Source organism: Alosa sapidissima, chromosome 5 (genome assembly GCF_018492685.1).
Source record: "Alosa sapidissima isolate fAloSap1 chromosome 5, fAloSap1.pri, whole genome shotgun sequence".
Lineage (NCBI taxonomy): Eukaryota > Metazoa > Chordata > Actinopteri > Clupeiformes > Clupeidae > Alosa > Alosa sapidissima.
Genome location: NC_055961.1, coordinates 31682029 through 31697028, shown reverse-complemented (window position 1 = coordinate 31697028; position 15000 = coordinate 31682029). Strand labels below are relative to the sequence as shown.

General features: G+C 46.3%; 1 protein-coding gene across 5 annotated transcripts in view; it reads left to right on the top strand.

Annotated features, from left to right (window-relative positions):
- Nucleotides 1–15000, top strand: part of srrm3 (serine/arginine repetitive matrix 3) — a 60159-nt gene that overhangs the window by 7335 nt on the left and 37824 nt on the right. Inside the window, exon 2 of one of the 5 annotated variants that reach the window (XM_042093482.1) lies at nt 934–972. The exons of the other annotated variants lie outside the window; for them this stretch is intronic. The gene's annotated coding sequence lies outside the window, so the exon portion shown is untranslated. The remainder of the gene's footprint in view (nt 1–933; nt 973–15000) is intronic. 5 annotated transcript variants of the gene reach the window in all.

Below are 15000 nucleotides of genomic sequence, written 5' to 3'. Positions count from 1 at the left end.
TTGTATTTAGCCTATTCACTGCAGTAGACCTGCATCACTGTATGAAACATTACAAAAACATGAAACATGACATATTACATAGAACTGTAAATCATCTGATCATCTAATATTTACAGATATATAGGCTATATATAACATTTATTTTATATTTGGCCTGTTATGAAATCATGTATTGAACAATTTAAGCACAGCTCAGCTTTAAGAAACTCAAATAGCCTAGATGCATGCTTAGCATACTGCAAATTCAAAACTGGATTACTCTGGAACAGCTAACTGTGCAGGGGACTGCTTTACACCTTTGTGTTCGGTAAGGTCTCCTGTTTATTCTGATATATGGTTTGTCATGTGTTAAAAGAAGGGTTCGTAAAGTATTCTACCGAGATGAATGGGTAGGGAGATCATGGGACGCAAAACCTTCAGTAGAATGTATGATTAAATTGAATTATATTATTTACTTTTCTCGCGAACCGTTCAACACAGCAATTATCGGCTAACATCGTTTAAAAGGTGAGAAAAAGCTCTTTCATGTGATACTTGTGATGTCTGTGTGATGAATAGGCTACTTCGCGAGTAGTTCAACTGAAAAAGGGTGAATTTGGACGCACTTTCTTTCTTGCGCTGTCACTTTCTCCACTGCGTAAAAGACTAAATTAATTTGCGCTGTGAATGCTAAGATTATTTTGACAGGCCACAGGCTAAATAAAAATCGCTATTAGTAGGACGCAAAGCAGAATATTGAAAGAAGGGGGCACCAAGGCCACCGTGGCCTGTAAACCTCTGATTTTCCTGCCGTGAAATTCCTACCCTGTATATATATATTTATATATAAATGCTACTGTTGAATGTGTCATGTTCTGTTTGCACTGCTATTCTTCCAACATAACAAACTGTCTTATTGAGGATAGATATGTTGACTTTTTTTTACTCTCACAGATCTAATCTAAACCAATCGAATCTAAATATTGGTTTGAGGTGAGTGACATTCATCAAATCTGTACCAACGAAAAAACACCAACTGCTGTACATAATAAGCTGAACTATATTATTATTAATTCACTCACCAGGCTGTTCAAGCGTTTATCAAACATTATGTTGATGTTTCATCATGTTTTAGTAAGCATTCTGATCAAAAAACAATTGGAAGCGTTATTATGTTCCCTGGAGATCAAATCACTGTCCCCCACAATCTTCTAGTTGAGTGCAGAGATATCTCACCTGACAACATACTAGACCTACCCATGTGATCACAGATGGCATCACACAAATGCGAAGCCTTTCCAATGATGAGGGCTTTACTTTTCCTGAACATTTCCCTTTAGAGGGTCTTTACCGTGGCACAGCGGGCACCAAGACGAGGATGGCAAAGTAAACTGGGCCAGCGGCTTTATGAGCCATCTCGGCCTCCAGCGGCTGTTTGCTTTTCCTCCGAATGTTTAGGTTCATTGGTCTCGGCAGATTGCGCCTTTCGTGGGCTGTGAATGGCTTTAGCGCTTGGAGACAGGAATGCTAACAGGTCCACTGGCCTGCCTCCCCTCCTCTCTCCCCTCCACCCCTGCACCTCCCCTAATGTGCTGGAGCTCAGGTTCCAATCCGTCACCGGCCCTATGGGCCTGCAGAGAAGAGATGGAGACAGAGTAGCCTATTTTAGCTCAGACGTCGTGCTAAACACGGGCTATTTGTCACTGGCAGCCCAGTGGGCTGTTAACCTATGGGGCTATTTTTAAAAGTCGTCTAGATATGGTTGTTTTAGGCATTGACTGAGAAGGCTGTTATGTCTGTAGCTAACACAATGGGTTTAAAAAAAAAAAAAGAAACGTTGTTGTCACGGCTGTGACTTACCTGCAAGTCTGTCCGAGTCTGCTTGGCTCAAATGTTTTTACAGAAATGCTGCCCTGGTGTCAAGTATTCACTGGTATATGGATATCAGACCGTGTTGTGTATATTTAGAAGTGTAAGCTAGTTCTTCACTGTGCCTATCCTCCAAGGTTGTCTGGCAGATAATGGCGGATTTATAACACGTCTGCCTGAATGCCAGGTCTGCATTAACGTGTACCTAAAAAGAGTGACAAAAGCACAGAGAGCACACAGAAACAAACACACAGATTTTTATTGATTTATTTTGGGGGGGGGTCACATCCAGAAATATCCCCATGCTAGAAGTACAACAGAACAGGACCGATGGCCATGTTTTTCGCAATGACCTCAGCGGCGGTGTTGATGCCAGAGGTGGCGAGGGGGGTACTGTCTGACCTTTTCCAGCCGAGCAGAAATGACTTCCCTCTGGCCGTGGCCAGAGATGGGCTCTTTGCCCAGGGCTGGTTAATGACATCGCCTCTCTCCTGGCCCGTGCTGTCCCCCAGTACAATGAGAGCTGTCCGTCAAGGTCCCTCTCAGGTTTTTTTTTAACAAGGAGAGAGCGGCAGCACAGCAGACAGAGAGAGAGGGGAAGGAAGGCTGTTTTGTAATCTCCGGCGCCCCCAACCTCCTCCTCCCTCTCTCCCCTCCATGCTTCATGGTGACTGGGCCTTATCTGTATTCATCCCCAGCACCTCCATCGATTGAAGGCGTGGTGTTAGGGCAGATCCTTCGCTGGGGCGCTTGGCGCTGAGTACTGCCGCTGCCGCCGGGGGAAATTTCACGCCTCCTGCCTCCTCCATCAGGGAGAAGGAGCCCCTGGTGGCCTGCGCTGCGCCCTGGGGGGCACTCACGGAAAGTTCTGCGCCGTGAGTGAGGATGGATGTTTACCCGCCCCAGAGAGTTTAAGTGGTAAGCCAAAAGAGAAAGGGGATTGGAGGGATTGATGGAGAATGATAGTGAGTGGACAGACACTACAGATCTTGGCATTGGACTAACCTTGGCATTGAGGAGCAACATTTGTTAAAGGAAATAAGAATTCATACTCCATAAAAGTTTGGTCAACACCTTTCCTTTATGTCACAGTAACTTTAAAGTACCTTGCCTGCTGTTCTGTATATGGGGCCAGTTTGTATGGTGGCACTCTAATTGGATACGGTGCAGAACAGTAAAGCTGCAAAGGTGGGGGATTGTCCACAGAGAAGAATGGTGCTGCTGATGCACTATAGAGGCAGAAAAAAGTGAAGTGCAAGTGCTACACAGAGAGCCATTGTGAGCAGCAGAGGAGCCATTAAATGCAAGCAGGAGCCTGACATAGGAAAGAAAAGCTGCTCACTCCAGAGAAACACGGCTCACTGCTGGGAGACATGAGGAACCGGGTGGGCATCCGTGGCAAATAGGCCGCGCTTCCCCAAGTTCTGTTTCTGAGGTCGTAAACTGCTGAGGGTGGCATTGTCCCTGCAGATGAGTGTGTGTGTGTGTGTGTGTGTGTGGGTGGGGGTGGGGGGGTGAGAGGCAGTGCTGGGTCAGGAGCCTCTCCCCGGGGAGCCCTCAGCTGTTGGGGGAAGCAGATGGCTGGAGGAACCCACCCACCCAGCCACCCTGAGCACGTCCAGCACCGGAGCTCGCTGCAGAAGGACTGGATGCTCCGTGACAGCTCTCCCTCTCCCCCGCTCCTCACGGGAGAGCTGTGCTATCCAGGGCATCTGCTCCCAGCAAACAGGGCCAGGGCTTGAGTGGAGGGGACAGCCTGGAGGTGGAAGTGGGTGTGTGGGAGGGTGTGGAGGGGTTGGAGTGGGTGCCGCTGCTTTGATGGCACAAAGACCAGCCAGGTACCTATTCACTGAGTATTCTGAAACCAGATGAGTGGCTTTATGGGCACCTGCTTGAGTCTGTGTTGTTTAGTTAACCTTGCTGTGCTTTCCTCTTTCTTTTTGGGTTGACTGCCCCTACAAGCACAGCTGTAGTTGAACCATATGCCGTGTGACTTTGCAATGTTTCAGAAGACCAGAAATAAAATCTGTTATATAAGCTTCTGTTTTGAAGAAAAAAAACACAACAAAAAAATATTAGAAACACTGTTTTTATAGACTTCTGTGCTTGTTTTTTTTTCTTATTTTGTTTTTGTCTCTAGTGTAGGATAAACATGCCTCGTGTAGCCATGTTACCTAGCTCCACAGGGGATTACTAGCGTTAGCTCCCCAGACTAATTCAGTTCGAAACAGACCCAGAGTCCAGCTGGGAAGAGGGAGAGGCAGGTGGGCCTGCGGCGAGGGCCTTGCTGCCTCACAGGTGTGCTGGTGACTCATTATCGCTGTTATTTTTAGATGTTTCTGTCAGGCAAATTCCCTCACTCCCTGTCGGAGCATAGCTCATGCGAAGTGCTGCTCTCGCGCTGTCACTGTCTTTCTCACCCTTCCCTCTAGAGAGGACGAGAGACGAGGAGACGGGAACTCGGCGGCATCAGTCCCCCTCTTCAGCCCCAGCTTCATTCCCACTTAGCTAAATGTCACCGTTGGATGCTAATGTTAGCGCTAGTTAGTATACTGTACCTCCAACTTGTCTTCTTCAGGAGTTTAGCTTTTTTTTTGCTTTCTTTTCCTCTCACTTTTGGTTTATGGCCAACCTTGACTTGATGAGGCATTTTTTTTGCGCCCAGTGCCAACGCTCGCTGACGGCAAGTGGAGACCTTTGAGTTGGGCCAACAGTCTTCTGGCGACAGACGCTTACTCACCGCCATTAGCTTATAGAGAGCCGCAGTGTGAAAAATCCAACTGCTGACCTTGCACAGAAAAACAAGAGCACCCACTCGCTTCAGTGCCTGTGTCCTTTTGGATGGTGGCTTTTCACAGGACATGCATGCTAAGCAGAGACAGGTCCTTCCTCCCAGGGTGCCCTCCTACACACCCACAGGCATATGGGCTCCTGCCATGTCTCATGCATGCCATGCATTACTTCATGAAACGTAAGCACCGCTAAGGCTTTGGGATGCTGAAGAAATTCCTCAGTGGCAGAGGATGGACATAAAAGAAGAGGAAAAAAAAGCTCTTTTGTATGCAGTTTGCTTTAAAGGCGGAATTCTGATTAGTAGGCCTACATAGTCGGCTGGAGCTATTTGTTCTCAGCACTGTTTCTTCATGTCTGTGGAGGTGGCCATGCTGGTGTTGTGAGTTAATGTGCAGAGGGAGATGTATACCCCCCCACCCACCCCCTTCCTCGTTTTCTTAATATTGAGTTGGGGGATTATACAGGCAGGCACTTCTGCAGGGAGCTTTTTAATCCTGTCTGACTCGCAGGAGGAGATTATGATCTAGCTTTTGAAGATTTAATTCAATATCCTCTCACCCTAGCCATCATTCACGCTCCTTTGTGAAGCCCACAGCTTTAAAAACAAGTCTCATGTGTTAAAGTAGACACTAAAAACCACCAACACCAAAGCTCTGATGTGGCCATGTTAGCGGTATCTGACCACCATTCAGTAAAGCAGGACAATCCACTTTCATAAGTCCATAAGAAAGGTATAGGCAGCAGTCCTTTGTGTAGATCTTATGTATTATTATTGGGAATAAATAACTGAACAAGTGTTCAAATGTGTGTTCAATGTTCAGTTCTGTGTTGTTGTTGTTTTTGCTCAGCCAATATATTGTTAGGTTGGTGTATGAGTCCTGTCCTAATACTTGGTTTGGAATGGAATGGCTGCAACACCACAGGTGACAGAGTGGAAGGTGCTGTGATAAAGAGTGGGGCGATGGGCTCTCTCAACCAGCAGCAAATGGAAACAAATCAAAGATAGGATATGCTGCTGCACACACACCCCACCCACACACCCACCTACACCACCACAACCGTCCCAAACAGAACCCAACCCTTTCCACTCACGCTCACTTCCGCCAGGGCAGAACCATGACAGCTTCATAAGCATGGTGCAGTGTGAGATGAGCCAATGACAGATGGCTCGTCATTCTGTCACAGCCTCACCTGTCACACTGTTTTTTTCTCCAGCCAACCCTTATCTACCAACAACCCACCCACCCACCTGGTCTCCCTCTCCTGGCGCAGGATGACGGGGGCTCCAGGTTTTTCTGCATCACTGAGGCGGTGGGTTGGAGAAGATTTCTTGGCGAAATAAGCTGTCAGAGACTTTTAGCCCTCCATTGACTTATTTCCCTATTAATCTCAGTCTCTCTGTCTTTCTCGCTCTCTCTCCCTCTTTCTCTCTCTCACTCCTTCCCTCTCACTCCCTATTTCTCTGTCTCTCTCTTTCTTGCTCTCCCTTCCTCCTTTTCTCTCTCTCACTCTCTCTTTCTCTGTCTCTCTCTTTCTTGCTCTCCATTCCTCTCTCTCTGTCTGTCTGCCTTTCTCTCAGGTTTTCTCTCTGATTTCGGTTTCCAGTCATTCCCCTCACATTCCGCCCCTTTGGCTGTTTTCCATGTGTCTCTTTCAATCTCCATCCATTATGACCGTGTCTCTCCTTTCTCCCTCCTTTTCATTCTCTCCCTGTATCTGTCAATCAGCACACCTACGGAGAGAGCGCTGTCTCTCTTCACCTTTTTATGTTGATTTCAAACAAATCACATCTATTTAAACATTCTGTCAGAACGCAGAAGCTCTGCCTCGCAGGCATAATTTAATGTGAAATCTGGCATGTTGCATGAAGATAAACAGAATGCAAAAACTATATTGCACAGATGGTGGTGATATTTGAAATATTTTGGTGGTGGGGGAGACAGGTCCAAAACAAAAAAAAAGTGATCACAACTCTTCCCCCTCCCAGCAAATTCCTATAGTGTGCTGATGCTCGAGAATTCTTGAGATGGAGAAAATGGTTTTCATTTTTCTCTCAACAAACCTGCTCACCGTGAAGCAGGCAGGGACGAGAACAATGACACATGGGAAATCAAGAACAATGGAATGGATTTAGCAGACCTATCATTTACCAGGGCACTGTCTGCCAGAGTCTTTGGAGAGGGAGGGAGGAGGAGGAGTGGGTGGGAGGGGTTGTGTTGGCACAGAAGGAGAGAGGTGAGATGAGAAATGTCTGGATGCTCTCACATTGAATGCCTCTCTTTTTCTCTCTCTCTTTCTCTCTTTCTCTCACAGTGCCCTTCTCTCAAGGTTTCTTTTCATGAATAATAAAATGTCGATAACCATAGGGTTTAATAGTACTGCCACAAACTCATACAGCATTTGTCATGTTGGAGTTGTTGTATTCACCAAATGGCTAGTACCTGTTGCCTGAGTCTCCTGGTGTCAGAGCTTGTGGAGCTACAAATGCAACCAACAGGAAGAGAATTCAAACGAAGTTCTCTCCAGCGCTTGAAAGCCCTACTCTGTTCAGTCCTCCCTGCGTGTGCAAGAAGAATGCATACTGTGTGTGTTTTGAAATATGAAAGAGTTTCTGCATTTCCTATGAAAGCCATAACTCACTGCATCCCTTGGAGGTCTTGTCTGTTGTAGTCGGCGGGTCTGTTTCCCGGCAACCTTTGAATGGTGCCTGCGAGGGCTCAGCAGACAGCACAGAGGAGCCTGTTTAATGATGTCCACAGGAATCTGTAGCTGACGCTGGTCACCCGCCTCTGCTCTCACTACTTTGGGAGTCAGTTCCTCTCCTGTCTCTTGTCAGACGTGTAGTAGAATGAGGCTCCTGACGATCAGGTGCCCCAGACCCCCGTCCAACACAGCGGCCAGAAAAGCAGGACATGGAGGACCTGATGAAAAGGCTATTGATCAGGAAGGATGACTAGCCTAGTGTATAATGTTCGTAGTGGAATTTCATATGTGCTGCAGCCTTATAACATGTATTTGGTGCTTTGTTTATGTAATTTCCTGTGCTCATGAAAGAAGACGTGATAGTTAAGCTGTGTGAAGTGCTGATGGAAGTAATTACTGGATTCCGGCCTAATGAGTCATTAGAGCTTTCCTTGAAAAACAGCGATAATGAGGACTTTGTTGTCATGGTCTCCTTTTAGCTGTGTATTTTTCTGTGAGTGCGCGTATTTTTCTTTGTGTGTATGCCATCAATATCTGCGTGCCGTTTCTTTCTGTAAGCCTAGTTTCAACTCATTAAAGACATCTGAAGTTTGGCTTAAACTAAGCACAGATGCTGCACTATGTTTTTTCCCCCCTATCAGTAGTCCAGATGTCTGCACATCTCTCCTTGTCTGTACTGAGCTCCAGACTCTGATGTGATTACATCTTCTGACTTTACCCTGTCTCTCTGATATCAGTTCTCTGGCCAACAGGTTTGAGGATTTGTACCTGTTCTGTAGTCACTCTGCTCTGATCCCAGTCTTGGATGCATATGTGATATGGCCTGAGGTGCTCCATGGGGCCAGTATAACACTAAGCTTGCTAGCACCAGAGATAAGAAACTGAGTAGAATGCCTTAATCCTGTAGGTGTCTGTACTAGCACACAGGTTCTCAGTCCGTTACAACCGCCCGGCACTTCCTTACCAAATTGCATCCTTGCTACCTTATCCTTCTTCACAACCCACAACACACACACACACACACACACACACGCATTCACAGCATCATTGCACTTGCACACACCCTCCCAGTCTCCCCGTTTCCATGCCGATGTTCTGTCCATCCTCCTCTCTCGCTCTCTGGCGTTGACCTCCCTGGGGACGGCCCTTTATTGAGCCAGTTTGCTTCACTCGGCCGAGCACAGCACAGCCGACCGACGCCTAGCCTACACACTCCAGCGCGGGGCTCCTCTGAGACCTCTAATGGGGGCTTGCATTCCCTTTGAATTCCCTCCATTCACATTACACAGATGCAGCTACCTGCAAGCCTTTGTGTTCCCTCAGCCATCGAATGTTCTCTTTTTTTACTCAGTTGCTCTAAATCTCTCATTAGTGCCGTCCTCTCCTCATAAATGCGGCGCAGGCTTGATCGTGATAAAGTGGACCGCATGAATGGCCGTGGGGAGGGTGATGTGCCTCAAAACACACGACTGCAAAGGCCTGCTTTGCCTCCATCCGCTGCATATTAATAGTAGACCTATTAATTTATGAGGGGATGACTAGCTTGTCTCCCGAGGCTGTTGCAGCCACGTGCCCAGTATATGGATGTAGCTGTGTTGGGAATGGATGCTAGACGTTGAAGTGGCCTGAATGATTGGTCTGATGTGTGCAGTAGCAGGGGGAAAAACTCTGAGGTGCACCCTCAGTTTCCCTTCGTGTGTTTATTTGCAAAGCAGTTTTGTTACAGAGACGCATTATTTCTCAGCCATTTGGTTCTTATCTCAGAGGAATGAGATTCTCCCCTCCCCTTTGAGGATTATTCTCTCTCTCTCTTTCTCTGTCTCTCTCTCTGTCTCTCTTTCATCTCTCACCATCATTTTGAAGCTTATTTATGAACTTTTGGGGCTTCTCCAGAGAAATAAAGGTATGCAAATGCCTACTATGAACTACAGTTTTAACACAAGACTCTCAGCAGAGGCAAATCCCAGATGTGCTGCATCAATGGCTTTCTCTCTCTCTCACACACACACACACACACACACTCTCTCTCTCTCTCTATCTATCCATCTATCTCTATATCTCTCTCTCAGTGTGTGTGTGTGTGCTTCTGTATTAGAGATTGACTTGGCTGTCTGGACTCACAGAAGTGGCTGGGTGTGTCAGACTCAGCAGCAGCAGCAGCAACCCCCTCAGCCCCACACCCGCTCTGTGCCAGTAGTAACAGCTCTGCAGGAACGGAGCGTGATCACGTCCCACCCAGAGTGTGAAGCAATGGGCCAATGAGGCGCTCCAAAGCTGCCGAAGACAATGCGTCTTTCATAGCTCCACGGATGGAATCACAAACGGCTCGGCTTTTTTTGTGTGTTTTTCGTGTGCCGGCTCCCGCAATTAAACAGCCCTCTTTAAAATGTGACTCACTCGCCCACGTCCTGTGTTTTGGTGTTTGTGTGTGTCGCTCTACTGCATACTGAGATGGCGCCGAGAGTGGTGTGTGTGTGTGTGTGTGTGTGTTGCCATTGAAATGCCCCCCGCCCACACCACCTCCACCACCACCACCACCACCACCACGAGTGCCAATGCAGTAAACAGAAATTGTGAAGGCGAGAACATCACATCTGCCAACAACAGCTGCATTTTAGAGATACCAAACGCAGCTGTCAAAAAACACTCAGCCTAGAGTTCAGCAGTCTACTTAGGGATGGAATTATTATTTTTTTGTTATTTTAAAATTGGTTTCTTCCTCAGGATTATGAATCAGTTTGCATGTCTTTTTACATTTACCCACCCAGCCACCAATTATGGGGAGTGCTTACCAGTCAGGAGTGTGTTTGAGATGTGCTCTCTCCTCCTGGCTAAAGCCTTCCGTCTCCCTGGAGGACTGTAAGCACTGCCAGGCAGGGAAATTAATGACGCTCCTAATTGAATGATGGAAATAAATGGCGAGGAAAACGAAAGAACAGACAGGGCGGTGAGCGAAGGAGAAGAGGGAGAGAGAAAGAAAGAGATAGAGAGAGAAAGAAAGCTTCCTGCTCAGAATTGGGCTAATTTTCGAGCACAGTCTTTTATCTGTTGGCCACGTGCTGTGTTTTGAGACCTGTCAGGTGGGAAGACTGGGAAAGTGGTTGATTGACAGGGCCGTGGGCAGTTTGCAATGGACAAGGAGAGGCTAGTGAGGGAGAGAGAGAGGAAGAGAGAGAGTGGCCTGCCCTGTCCAGTCAGCAGCTGACAGGGAGACAGACACCTGACGGCTCGGAGTCATTGGCAGACAGCACTTTGATTCGCTGTGGCTATCCCTCTCTGGTTTCCCCCAGCAATTAGGGCTTTCCACCGGCTAGCCTACAGCCAGAGCAGCCGAGCCGCAGGTTACACACGGCTGCTACAATTCATATGCAAGACACAACGCAATCATTAGTGCAGGAAAAGTGATGCCACCAATTATGTTCGGTTAGTCTCAACATTAGATACTCTCCACAACATTCCATGATATGTGTATTGTTTGTGTTTTTAAGTTTACCCTTTCATTTATTATTTTTTTTTTTTTTTATTATTACTGCTATTGTTTGTTTTTCTTGTTTTTCGGTAAAGTACTTCTGTTCTATGCTTGAAAAGTGCTATATAAATCAATGTTATTTATTTTTTATCATTATTGTGTACAGGAACACTTGCAGGGTTTGGTGTTTCCTAGTAGGGTAGTGTTGACAGGGTAAGAAAGACTGGGTGTGTATGAGAGAGTAGGGAAAGTGTATGGCTAATTGTGGTTTCAGGGTCTGGAGTTTGTAGGCTTGGCTTGGTCTCAGATACATAGGAGAACTTTTTAGGCAGTGTTGTCGTACACATGACCACTTCCATGTGCATGTATTCTAATTAGATGATTGTGACAATTGGCCCACTGATGATTAAAGTTATCCTGATTAAAATGGGTTGGCAAATATGAATTGTAAAGTTCCTCAGCAGCGTTGCTGGGGAGTGTTGGCCAGTGTATCATCACCGTAGCACTGCTGAGAGACATGCAGGAGCACCATGGGCGGGTGCAGGTCGGAGCAGTGACCTCTTTGTTGTGCGAGGGCCCGTGGTGATGAATGTGTTTGCCCGTGTTTACTGAACTCTTCTGCTCCTCCAGCGCCTCGCTGCAGAAATAAATTACCCAGAATACTCGGATATCTTCTTTTCCCATGTGTTTGGAGAGGCAAAAAAAACAGGGAAACAGAGTGAATGGCCACTTGTTTTGTGATGCAGAGGAAATTGCTTGGGTTTATCGGCGGATGAGGCATTTTTGACCTTGTTTTTCTTCTGTTGAAATGTTCACATGCTCATCCTGCTGTGTGCAAGAGCTAGATAATGCAGGCTTGATAAACCGTTACTCCTGCTCCCTAGCCGTGCTATTGAGAGTGAGATGCCCTTTCTCTGTGCAATTCTATCTGCCATTAAGACATGGCCATGATTTAGAATGACCCAGTCACTCTACAAAACCACTGTACCCTCTGAACAAAATCACAAATGTAGAGGCTTGATCAACTGTATGCATAGAAGCACATGAAAGACTCTATCAAGTAAGACTAAGAGAAAGGCAGTCTCCATAAGTTTCCCAATAAAACTGAATTTGGTTCACTTGACACCCCAAAGGCTGAAGATCTGTCTGCTCTCTACCGTTTGCCAATTTCTTTGACACTAATGAAAACGGAGAAGGTTATTTCAAGTTTTTGGTGGGGGGACAGGGATCAGAAAATTCCACAATGCAGGTTCTATTTTCTGAGTTCATGTAACTTCTCTCTCTCTTCTTTCTCTTCTTTTTTCATCTTCACTCTCAGGAAGACAGTTGAGAATTGGGGGCGGATTATGTCTATAAAGCGTTCACTTCGCTGTATTGCCCTCCCTTTCAAGAAAAGCAATAAGGCTTAAAATCACTTTAGAGGGCACGGGGGCCCTTTTGGAGAAAAAAAGGTTCAATTCAGTCAATTCCTTTGGTCCTCTTCAAAATGAACCTGCGCACGTTACCTCTGCACTCTCGCCACAATAAAAGTAAAGAAAAGATCACAGGTGCGTTTTGTAAAGGTAAAACACATTCCTTTGAAGATGGCCCCATGTGTAAGATCTGAGATATTGAAGCTAAAGAAGTAATCACTATTACAGATTGCCTTGGATTACATTTGAGACCCTTTATTCCTGTCCAATCCCGGACGAACCTGAAAACGTGTTCCAGACAAAGATACACCTGAAAGACTCCTCTGCTTTCCTGTTCCTCATCTTTTATTGATGGTGTGGGTCTTAGACAGAAAGCGTTGTTTCTGTACGGCTAAGTGCAAAAGGCTTGTGAAATGAAATCTGCTCCATATTAATGATGCTTCTCCCAGATTGAGCCCCTGGGCGACCCGCCGTTAATATTTTGTAGTTCTAGCAATGGATGGAAATACTCATTAAACCGGCCCAGCAGAAGAGACATACGGAGGCTTAGACTTGGATTTAATAAAATGCAAAATATGAGGCAGCTATATATGTCTTATCTGTGTGTGTGTGTGTGTGTGTGTTTGTGTTTTTGTGTTTGTATCTGTGTGTGTCTGTATGTGAAAGTATGTACTATTCCTGGGTTTAATGAAAGGCAAAATATGAGGCAGCTATAATATATTATATTACATATACACATATTGTGTGTCTGTGTGTGTGTGTGTTTGTGTGTCTGTGTGTGTGAAAGTATGTACTATTCCTGGGTCTTGTTTATGTTGTGTGTGGTGAGACCTTGCCTGTTACCTGCATAAGACCTGTGGCGAGCAGGAGGAGAGCGAAGAGACTCATCGCTCTCTCCATCTCGGCGAGCGTGAAAAGCGTTGCCATGAAACTCCATCAACGATGATGGGCTCGGTGGAGGACAGGAGAGATGGAGAAACAGAGAGAGAGAGAGAGAGAGAGAGAGAGAGAGAGAGAGAGAGAGAGAGAGAGAGAGAGGGAGGGAGCAGTTAAGAGTGGGTGTTTATGGAGGGGAGGGCTGTTTGGAGACCTGCATGGATCCGAGCAAGTAATAATACTCTGCACAGCAGACGTGACAAAATGCCCCCTCTGAAGTACGCAGTCGGAGAAAAAATGCTCGCTGTGGAATGTATTAGTGCGGCAATTACTGCGGAACCTCTCAACTCTCACCCCTCCCCAGGATCGGAATTCTCCACATCGCACCACCGTGAGGAGAGGAGTAATTACCCTTATGACAGCCGCTCTCTCTCTCTCTCTTTCATTCTCGGCTGTCTCTCTCTCTGTCACACAAGCTCACTCTCTCTTTCTCAGCTCTCCACCTTTCAAAGGCCATGTAAAGAGAAATGTTGGGCTGCAAATGAATGGCCCGGCGGGGCTTTTTCCGCCCTGTCTCATAACTGTCATGGGAACTAGCTGCCTGTTTCCACTCTTTCTTTCTCTCTCTCTCTCTCTCGCTCTCTCTCTCTCTCTATATATATATATATATATATATATATATATATATATATATATATATATATATATATATATATATATATATATATATCAGGCTTAGTATCGTGGCTTGTTTTTTATAATCTGTGTGTGCCCCAGTCTGTAAGCATGTCCTCCTACCACTCCATGCAGACACCTGAAGCACACTAGCTCAGCTCCTCCAACACCTCTCTCTCTCTCTCTCTCTCCCTCTCTCTCTTACACACACTCTCTCACTCTCTTTTTTCTTTCTCACTCTCTGTTGTTCACACTATCACTAGCATCACTGCCTCATGTCAGCCTTCACTGATCCTCCACAGAGCAGGTCAGAGGAAGCCGTTCCCTCTCTCTCTTTCTTCACGTCTCCCTCTCTCCCCCCTTTGTGTCCATCTCTCTGTTCCTTTAGAACACAAACACTGTCTCTCCATCTCTCCTTCTTTCTCACTCTTTTTGCTCCATCAGTAGCCTCACTGCCTCACGTATAAAGGAGCGGTTTTGGCCTGTTGCTGCTCTTCTATGGAGCAGGTCAGAGGCGGCCATTTTAGTCGCTAGTGCATGAGGCCAGGTGTGATGATGAAAAGTCTCTTTTTATATATATATATATATATATATATATATATATATATATATATTTTTTTTTTTTTTTTTGGGGCTTTTTATGCCTTTAATTGGATGGGACAGGAGATTGACAGGAATTAAGTGGGAGAGAGAGTCGGGGTGGGATCCGGAAAGGACCACAGGGCGGGAATCGAACCCGGGTCGCCGGCGTACGGTGCCCCAGCCAGTTGCGCCACGGCTGGGGCAATGATGATGAAAAGTCTCAAAGTGAGAGTTCCAAAAGTGTGTCATATTTCCTTCTCCTCGTAGTGTGCCTCAGATGCTCCTTGAGGCCTCTCCCCAGACTCTCACTACCCTGCTCCTAACAATCGGCGTGATATATGTCAGCCTGGTGCGGTGCGGTCCGCGGAGAAAGGCAGAGCAAGCAATAAACGGACAACTTCACAGTGCTCACATCTCCCTCCGTGTGATCACCACCGTGGCTCCCTCGTTCGCTGTCTGTGGAAAGCTAAGTGCAGCGCTGATTAATGCTAATGTCATCTCATAGAGCTTCAAAAGTGTTAGACAAGCTACATAAAAGTCTGCTTGCAGGGATTGTCACATAGAGGCGGTTGAAAATGCTCTATTATAGTCATGTTGCTTCTTGAAGTCTCTCGCTGTCTGGACCCCCCACTCAGGCCTAAT